Source organism: Oncorhynchus kisutch, linkage group LG13, assembly GCF_002021735.2.
Source record: "Oncorhynchus kisutch isolate 150728-3 linkage group LG13, Okis_V2, whole genome shotgun sequence".
NCBI lineage: Eukaryota > Metazoa > Chordata > Actinopteri > Salmoniformes > Salmonidae > Oncorhynchus > Oncorhynchus kisutch.
This window is the reverse complement of record NC_034186.2, coordinates 37,556,095-37,566,002: the sequence shown is the minus strand read 5'-3', so window position 1 is coordinate 37,566,002 and position 9,908 is coordinate 37,556,095. Positions and strand designations below refer to the sequence as shown.

Below are 9,908 nucleotides of genomic sequence, written 5' to 3'. Positions count from 1 at the left end.
ACATGATCTGGAGAATTATTGGTATTGGTCAGGACTCATTGAAAGAGAGTGGAGACATCATATAGCACATTCATAATTCTGGTATGTCCCACATTGCTATGCACCAGTATTTAGTTTGTTTGTTGTTGTTGTAGTATTGACTTTCGAGCTGCTCATTATTGTTTTGTGGAGATTTCAAACTAAAGCAATGACGTGTCATGTGCCATGATGACAATAAGAAATATTTACAGATCAATAACCGTTTTCAATGACTATCTATTGGCCTATGCCTTTACATTTTTTTTCTCATAGTTACTGCTTATATATTTTTTTTCTCAGACAATAATTTAATTGTTTTATGACAAAACAGCAGTGTGGTGTAGACTGTGATGGCAACTATAGTATTCAAAACTAGATGGGGGGGCTAAGCACTGCAATGACGAGACAGAGGATGCAACTGAAAACGGTGGACTTTTTACATGTATGATATGATCAGTGGTCCTAATGTATGCTGACTCGGTTGCCCCTTGTGTGACCACATGATAGTGAAGTGACGCCTTGTTCCATGTGTGAGAGCAGCTCATTATTTGGCAACCGGTCAGAGTGGCAGCGGGCAGGGCTGAAGAGGGGATCCCCGGGATTTATTCTTTTTGTACATCGAATTACGGGTGTAAATTGTCTGTCAAAACAAGTGAAAAGCAAAAGGGACACCTCTTCTCCGTAAGTTAAAATATAATTTCAGTTGATGGGTAAAAGTAATATTGATTTTTTTATTTAATTAAGTCGACAACTTGAAGTTTTTTTTTCTAGTCGTTAGCTATCATAGCTACCTAGCTTACTACTGAGTGAGTGCTAGGTAATGGTTTGTGTGTGCCTCGCTAGCTGTAATTAGCTAGCCACACACACCTACCTAGCGACTGCCAAGAACACACCGCCTCAAAAGTCAAAGAATGCATGTAAACTTGTACCGGTTGATGTTTAAAAAGTCGGAGACAAGTATTTTCTTCACAACATCCATTCAAGCAGTCTAAAAACTAACATTTTAGTTTCGACTCTCACACATCGATTGTTTGTGACCGAATCCGGAGTGTCTGTCTCTGTCTGCAAGTGTCCGAGGCCGGGAGTTCGTTAGCTAGCCAGCCAGGAGAGTGTATTTGGTGTCCGAATTTGGTCAATCCCTATAGTCATTGGATCAATCTCACCACTTGCTGGTTTAACATACGAATTATTCTACATTGTAATACGAGATTTAACCCATACGATCTCAGGACGTCTTCAATTTTCATCACCGTATGAATCCAATGGCAGTTATGCTAACTCGATAGCTTGCTAGCCCACGACCTGGCTATATGTTACTACGTTAGTTAGTCAGTTGGACTGTGGGAGACAGGTTGTTGTTACTGAGCAACAAAAAAAGTTTTGGGTTTTTACTTTATCACTAAATAACTAATTACATTAAATAATTGTATATGTTAGTTGCATCACACTTAAGAAGCCGGCATTCTCTCATCATTGCTTTGAGTGGTTTTTATTTTGATAGGAAATTGGAGGCGTACGTAATGGTGGACGATGGAAGTGTCCCTTGGTGTGAGACCCCACATGACTGCCATAATCAAAAATATACCATTTTACCTAAATAGTTGTTTGGACTTTATTTCCTTTCTGCAATAAAGTTCTGCGTAAGGCAAGCTATTTGTCCTGAGACAAGACTCATTGCCTGGTAGTTCTAATTGCAGCCTTTTTCGAACCTCTCATTGAGGACCACAGAACTAGCACACCTGATTTAACTCTTCAACTAATCATCAGGCCCTTGACTATTTGATTCAGGTATGCTGGTTCAGGGCTACACCAAAATGGCTAAGGTGCATAACGATGGAGGAACTCAGATATGTCATTGTTTTAGCACTACCACAGAGTTGTTAAACTACTGCGTGCAACATGGTTCAATATGCAAATAAATTACCTTATTGAAGTCTTGGAATTATAATTGGGATCAAGTTAACTGCTAATGCAGATACAAAAAAAGAGTAATAGCGAACACTGTATAATATGGCAAATTTAGCGAATGAGGCATTGCACTCCATGGCCTTGTGGACATTTTTGAAAGTGCTCTTTTTTCCAGATGTAATTGCCTCTGTGGGGGTCAATAGCCTCCAGATTAGGTACCATAGCAGTGCACATTCCCCCTCCTGCCAAGCGGCCTCCATGGAGACTGGGCACCCTTGGCTAGTGGCGGGAGACATGTCACTTTGCATCTTGTGACGGGCCATAGAGCTGCCCGAGAAGCGGTGTCCCTTGTGAAAAACCCTTTAAAGAATGATGTGTTCAGACAAGCATGACTCGGCTGACTTGACATCCACGGGTGCTGCATCAGGGTAGAACTTTAGAGCTAACTACTAGACTAGACCACATTGAGAAAGAAAAGTTTAAATGAATAAAGGTTAGATTTGGACTCTTAGTTTTTTTTTCTACCCCTCCATCTACACAGTCCTCAGCTTTTCGAACTCCTGGATTTAAGATAATCTTTTCAAAATGGAATTTAGGTATTGTGGCTCAGTAGCCAATTTCTTTACAGACATCATTAGAGAAATTAAGCTGCATTGAACTTGTTTAGAGGACTGGATTGCACTACAGGCCTCTACCAATGCCTCAAATGGGTGATGACTTTCACTTTCATTACAAGTCAGTGTGTCTGTCTGCCAGAATTCAGTGTTACCACAAAGTAACAGAATGTCTGTTTCAGTGTGACTGTGAATTGTTTTGTGGTGACTTTCTGAAGGGACTTTGTCTTATTGCTGTCAGTTGAGCCACCAGATTGGCTTACCTTTTCCCATGAGATTGGGGGGGGGGGGGGCTGGTATGGGCCTAGTATGTTCATCTATTGTTTAGAAATGTTACAGAATGCATGGGATAGAAGCATTTTGTGTTTAGTGCTAAGTTAGCATCCATTTCAGCACCACAGTTGACAGAGAGCAGAGAGCAGGCTGGATGTCTGATTTCACAGCGAGATGTCAGCCGCTCTTCAGCTGATGAATGAAAGGCGATTCTCAGATAGAAAAGTGTCTCTGTGTGATAATAAAATGTTCAGCTCTGCATCGGTCTCTTCTAATGCTCCTCAATTTAGAGTTCATTTAGAAGCCTACTGCACTCTATGGAGGGGTGAATATTGTTTCCATCCATCCACATGTCTGGCTGATGTATTGTCATAGCACAACAGGGAACCTTCAAGGACTACAGTGAGCGTTGGAACAGAGTGATTGTTGAACAGGTCAGGCTGTGGTCATCTTGAGCGATGAGGTTATAAGGGACAGAGAAATGAATATGGAATGGCAGCCGGTCAGATGAGATGGCGCGCCAGCGGGCTGGTGTCCTCTCTGTTGATATTGCTGGCAAGGGAATTGTACGGCGTCGCAGAGTGGTAAACAGGAAACGCAGGAAGGCGACACGTGGCCCGAGTCAACCAGTCAGAGGCTTCAGTTTCCCTGAGACCAGCTTCCTGACACTATAGGGAGGATGGGTTCAGATTAATGTTCTATTACTCGGCTATACAGGGCCAGTGCAGGCATTCAAATCAGGATGTGTAGTACAAGGTAGAGCCAGCCTAAAGATACACATGCTCATATTATCTTCAGAAGACACTTCATTAGCAAATTTAGTGTGCATGTCACGACTCGAGCTCCAGGGAGTGGAGCAAATGCCAAAATGTCCCTATGATATCTCACATGATGTGGCGCTTTTCAATAATTGATCAAATATGAATTTTTCATCTGTTACATCATTTTCCAGAGGGGAACACGTCAGGTTGTCTCTTTTCAGATCCGTCCTGTGGTGAGAATGTTGTGTACATTTCTAGGGCATGTCTTGGTGTCATCTTCAGTGTGTGAGGAGTACAGGTCCTGTCCATCCACATGTTTTCCTTTGTACTAAGAGTATAGCGTACCACAGTATGAGTCATAATACCCATAAAACCTAGTGGTTAAACAAGGAAATGGTTCTAATCTTTTCCCACCATTCATTTTTCCCATAGGGGATTTTTAGAAACACTTGTTTCGTGTAGGCTTACCCTGGCGTGAAGTTTTGATAACTGTGTAAATCTCTTTTGGACAAGGTGACGTATCAATTACTGAACCTCTATTCCACCTCGCAAAGTTTGCATTTCCTCCTCATTTAACTTCTCTAAGCATTGCCATACTGGACTTTGCTGCTGTGGCTTGCTGTTTTTCCAAGTTAAGGATATTGAGATGAGCGAGATGCAACACTCCCCATTCAACTCGCAACAACAAAGATGAAATATCGGTTCTGCCTCTATGACAACGGCCAGTTTCATCTCGCTATTAGCATTTCAGGTTTGGTCCAACAAATGTGCCACGTGCATAAAAATACACATTTTATATAAGGAATTGGCAAGTCATTGTCAAATAAGCATCTTATCCAGCTAGGCCACTTGATTTCAACATCTAAACAAAGTGAACAGGCTATGTTGTTCCAACAGTTGGAGATGGACAGGAGGATGGATTAATAAGTTCTACCTTGTTATCAAGCAAATATATCCACTAAATATAAAGATTAGGTGGCTACTCACTGGCACGTGGGTTTGTGCTTGAGAGATTGTTTGAGACCTGTGTTAATGTTCTATAATGCCTGTACCAGAAGTTGGTCATTATAAGGGCATGTGTATTGTGCATGGTTCTGGTTACATTTGTAACCTAAAGGGCATTTTCATAGACATATTTATTGTAACAAAGCAGGTTAAACAATTCTGATAAAATAATTCAATTATTATTGGGTCTTATGGTTGTGGAAGGTTTATTTAGCCTAGGTATAATTTTACAAGCCCTGATTTTATTTGATTATTCTTGACAGTTTGAATTTTATTTTTTTATTTCACATTTATTTAACCAGGTAGGCTAGTTGAGAACAAGTTCTCATTTACAACAATTTATTGAGTTGTGAAATGCAGTGTATTGACCTTTAGTTGTGCAACAAAGTTTATTTAGAGAAAACACAATGTATGTGTGAGTAAATTAGAGAGAGAATTTTTTTGGCCATATCGCCAGCCCTAGTTGGACTTCATGTTGACTCAACTGTGTGTGGATGTCAAGTTGACCATTTTCCTCATGTCAGGACCAGAACAGCTCTAGCACTTGAGAAATGCTGTGTTTGTGCTGGATTCCACCCTCCTCTGGTAATCCAGAACAGATTAGGACTTTGGTGATCATGTGAGTATAGATGTGAACTCTGAGCAATGGCCCTTAGTATCAGGAAGAAGTGAGTACTCCACTTCTGGTGCGTCTCAACAGTATATTCCTCTCCTCGATGACTGGTTTGACAGGTGAAAGCAACAGGAGAGATTTCTACCAAGGAATTGCTTTCACTTGACCTATTATTTCAGATCAGGGAAGAAAGGAGGTTAGGGGAGAAAAGTAGTTTATTGAAATGCCCCCTTTTGCTGTTGATGACTGAGTTGTATACTTAGTGGAGGCCATCATCTCCAACATGGCTGCTCATTCATAGCCCAGGGGTCAACGGGCAGCTAGCTCAATTCAAGCATGGTTCCTCATTGTGTTGCCTTATTGTGAATTCACAAATGAGAGGCTCCTGTCTTTCAACATGGAGCTGTAAAGCTGGTCAGACATTAGGGGTCGGTGCTGGTATTCCATAGGGGATTCGCCACCTGTTAACCAGGTAGGTAGGCCATAGGGGCTCTTGTCTACTAGTGTGCTAAATATTTTATTGAGTTGTGACTTTTTATGAGAACCAAATTACTTTCCTGTCTGCCAACAGTTATCCTTGTGTCCTATTTTCACATGAATAATACGTTGAGTTGTTATTGCGACATCATACATATCGTCAAACTCCTGAAAACTGTTTCAAAATATGATCACACATACTTCTCAGGAATGCCTCAACATTGCCAATCATTTTCCGACTGGGTATATTAAGAGTCGTGGATGAAGAAGTGAGGGCTATGACATTGCTACATTATTCCAGTTATTCTCCTAACAATAGCACCCACTGTCTGTTTTAACTGGCCAGCTCTGACATGGCAACTCTGGAACTCAGTGCGGCAGCCACACGTATACAGCATCAAGGCACTCATCCAGGAGGGGTACCAAGCATCCAGATGCCCTGCTGGCTGCCTGTGTCGCAAACATGCCAGCTAGATGTTTGCTGAGCTGACGTTACACTAGTGGAGGTGCTGACTGCTCATCATCTAGCACACCTATAGTGTGTTTGACCGTCACCGCTTCAGAGGGTGTTTAATTAAACATGGCTGCCTGTGTCAACGCTCAGGAGTGGGCTTCCAGGTAGATAATAGTACTGGAGGTCAGATACTGGTTTTGTTGGTAGCTGTTGATTTGGCACAAAAGGAGTGTATTGTCTTTTGTTTGTTGGGATCCCCTCTATCTGTTCAGTGCTGTGGGAGAGATTGCCTGCAATTGTCTGCTCAGATTTGGGTGTTTTTCTATGGCCTAAAGTCACCCCCGTCCCCCAACAGGCCATTTCCAACAAAAGTAATCTGGTATGACTGTAAGCAAGGTCTATGTCGGTATGGCTGTCTAGATTTTTGGGATTTGTGATGAGTGTTTTGAAGTAATTTTGCTGAAATGGGAGATCACTTGTAGGATATTCAGTGCAGATCTTTCACCAGGAACACATGTGGTTTGAAGGTTAAACCCATTATTTGGAAGTTCATCTCAAGCAGCCTTGTTTAGTTACATTTGTATGCGTTGTGGCAATATACATTACCCTTGATGGGGATTCCTTCAAGGTTTGATGTGAGATCAATGTTATTAAATAACTTGTTTGTCAGACTTAACAAATACGTGGAACTTTTGTAGAGTTCCCCTATGGAGTGAATTGAATTCCATGATTTAGAATTTGTCTTTGGATTTTGAATTTGAATAAGATATTTGTTTATTTGTAATGCACAAATTTAATAATTTAATTCATAAATTGAATGGACATTGCATATTTTAACATTTAATTGACTATTCAATATTGATATTCAGTTTCAATATCGTAGATATTGCTTTCATTTGATTGTCTGTATCAGGTTTACAAAATATAATTTCAAGTTGATCAAAATGTAATATATTCAACTTCCCCGACACATTCAGTTTTGGTTATCTAAATTCAGATTCAAAACCAGAGACAACATTCTAGTACTTTGCCAGCCAGGAAAGGTAGAGGATTAAAGATAGAGCGTTTGAGTCTGTGGTAAATGGAAGCTTCTGGCTATTTCTGAAGCCAATGTTGCCTGTTGAATTTATTTTCTTTCTACAAAATTGCCTCTAGCGTTTGAACCGTTTTGGCTATAAGCTATTATGACCCCATTCCTGAAAGCTAAGACACTGGCGCATGGACATGCCTTCTGCTGCCCTCTGATGATCACAGGCTGTGACGGACACGTAAGAAGGGAGTGTCACAAAAAAAACACAATTTGGCCACAATAAGATTATAGTTGAATAGCCCTTCTAAGGATAGCCGTTCCAATTAATATTTACATATTTAATCTTGCTCTTGTAACTGACTGGGATTGAATCTGGTCTCTTGCATGTCACTAAATTGCCCATATAGCTAAAGCCTATAGGGATAATAAGTTCATGTAAAGGATGACACGCTGCTTGCTTGACAGGTGCTACTTCCCCCTGATTCAGCTCATTCGGATACTCGAAGTTAGGACACACATTGGACACTGCCTCAAACACACGTGACCACCCTCCTGAAGCATTCCAACCCATCGTAGTATTAAAAATGGCCTTCTTCAATTGCGCAAGGGGCAAGCAACACTTCAGGCTGAGGAGTGAGTTACACAGATCCCCATCGGCTACACTAATACAAGTCTTCAAGATCCAGCAATGTTACTCATCAAAATAGTGTGGTTTGGTAATCTGTGCTTATGTGATGAGCAACCTTGCCTGAGATGTGTTAGTTTCAAGTCTCCAGCAAGGGTAGTCATTATAATGGTAATGTGACTGACTGGGTTGACTGTGTTAGCCTGCTGAGCTAAAGCCTAGGAATTGCGCCTGTGACTTGGATGGGTCTCCACAAGGAGGAGGTCAAAGGGGGGTGAAGTGTAACACTGGTGGTTTTGTGACTACGCTTGTGTGATGAGTGACTTTTCTGAGATCCTTCTGCCACAGAAAGTGGTGGTGTTTTGCAGTAGGCCTGGTTTCGAGCACAGTCAGTTATATTGGTGCCGTGATCTCTGAGTATGAGGTCAAAGGCGAGTGAAATGTAAACGAGGGGGTTCAACAAACCACATATAAATAAATAAAAATATATAAATATATTTTTTGTTTTGTTTTTTTGAAGAGTAACCTAGCTGAAGACTTGTTAGCCCACTTAGCTGAAGCCCACAGGAAACTAACACAGTATGGTGACATGCAGTAGACCTTGTTCGAACCAAGTCAGTTACAAGAGTAAGATTTTAAATAGGGAGTGGAAAAGCTATCCTTAGAAGAGCCATGACGGGGCTATTCAATTATATTCTTATGAGAGCCAAATTGTGGTATTTGTTACTCTCAGTTCTAGCATATACTGCTCGGCCTGTGAGCATCATAGAGGGGAAGCCCAAACGGATCAAATCTAATTTTACTTGTCCCATGCGCTGAATAAAACAGGTGTAGAACTTAATGTGAAATGCTTACAAGCCCTAAACCAACAATGCAGTTCAAGAAAGTTAAGAAAATATTTACTAAATGTAAAAACAAACACAATAAATGTACATAACTAATAACAAGGCTATAAAAAAATACATTAAATAAAGGTGAAAAAAATAGGGAGGCTATATACAGGTACCGAGTCAATGTGTGGGGGTACAGGTTAGTCGAGGTAATTTGTAAAGTGACTATAAAAACAAAGGACGGGGTGGGGGGTTCAATGTAAATAGTCCGGGTGGCCGTTTGATAAGTTGTTCAGCAGTCTTATGGCTTGGGGGTAGAACCTGTTAAGGAGCCTTTTGGTCCTAGACTTGGTGCTCCGGTACTGCTTTCGATGCGGTAGCAGAGAGAACAGTCTATGACATGGGTGACTGGAGTCTCTGACAAGTTTGTGGGTCTTCCTCTGACACCACCTAGTATATAGGTCCTGGATGTCAGGAAGCTTGGCCCCCAGTGATGTACTGGGCCACACTACCCTCTGTAGTGCCTTACGGGCAGATGCTGAGCAGTTGCCATACCAGGTGGTGATGTAACCGGTCAGGATGCTCTCTGGATTTGTGGACCCATGCCAAATCTTTTCAGTCTCCTGAGGGGGAAAGGTGTTGTCGTGCCCTCTTCACAACTGTCTTGGTGTGTTTGGACCATGGTAGTTTGTTGGTGATGTGGACACCAAGGAACTTGAATCTCTCGACCCGCTCCACTACAGCCCCGTCGATGTTAATGGGGGCTTGTTTGGCCCTCCTTTTCATATAGTCCATGATCAGACCCGTTTGCTCACATTGAAATGTTGTTGTCCTGGCACCACACTGCCAGGTCTCTGACCTCTCTATAGGCTGTCTCATCGTTGTCGGTGATCAGGCCTACCACTGTTGTGTCGTCAGCAAACATAATGATGGTGTTGGAGTCGTGCTTGGCCACGGAGCCGTGGGTGAACAGGGAGTACAGGAGGGGACTGAGCACGCACCCTTAAGTGGCCCCAGTTTTGAGGATCAGCGTGGCACATGTTGTTGTCTACCCTTACCACCTGGGGGTGGCCCGTCAGGAAGTCCAGGATCCAGTTGCAGAGGGAGGTGTTCAGGGTCCTTAGCTTAGTGATGCGCTTTGTGGGCAGTATGGTGTTGAACGGTGAGCTGTAGTCAAGAACAACATTCTCACAGGTGTTCCTTTAGTCCAGGTGGGAAAGGGCAGTGTGGAGTGCGATTGAGATTGCGTGACCTGTTGGGGCGGTATGCGAATTGGAGTGGGTCTAGTGGGTGTGGGTCT

At 42.1% G+C, this 9,908-nt stretch overlaps 1 protein-coding gene across 6 annotated transcripts in view; it reads left to right on the top strand.

Moving 5' to 3' along the window:
- The first annotated feature begins 509 nt into the window (after nt 1–509).
- gatad2ab (GATA zinc finger domain containing 2Ab) overlaps nt 510–9,908 on the top strand; it is a 32,485-nt gene continuing 23,086 nt past the window's right edge. For 5 of the 6 annotated variants that reach the window (XM_020498850.2, XM_020498849.2, XM_020498847.2 and 2 more), the window contains exon 1: nt 511–699. The gene's annotated coding sequence lies outside the window, so the exon portion shown is untranslated. Of the gene's footprint in view, nt 700–9,908 lie in introns of all 6 variants that reach the window. The other variant, XM_031786170.1, reaches the window with a different exon arrangement.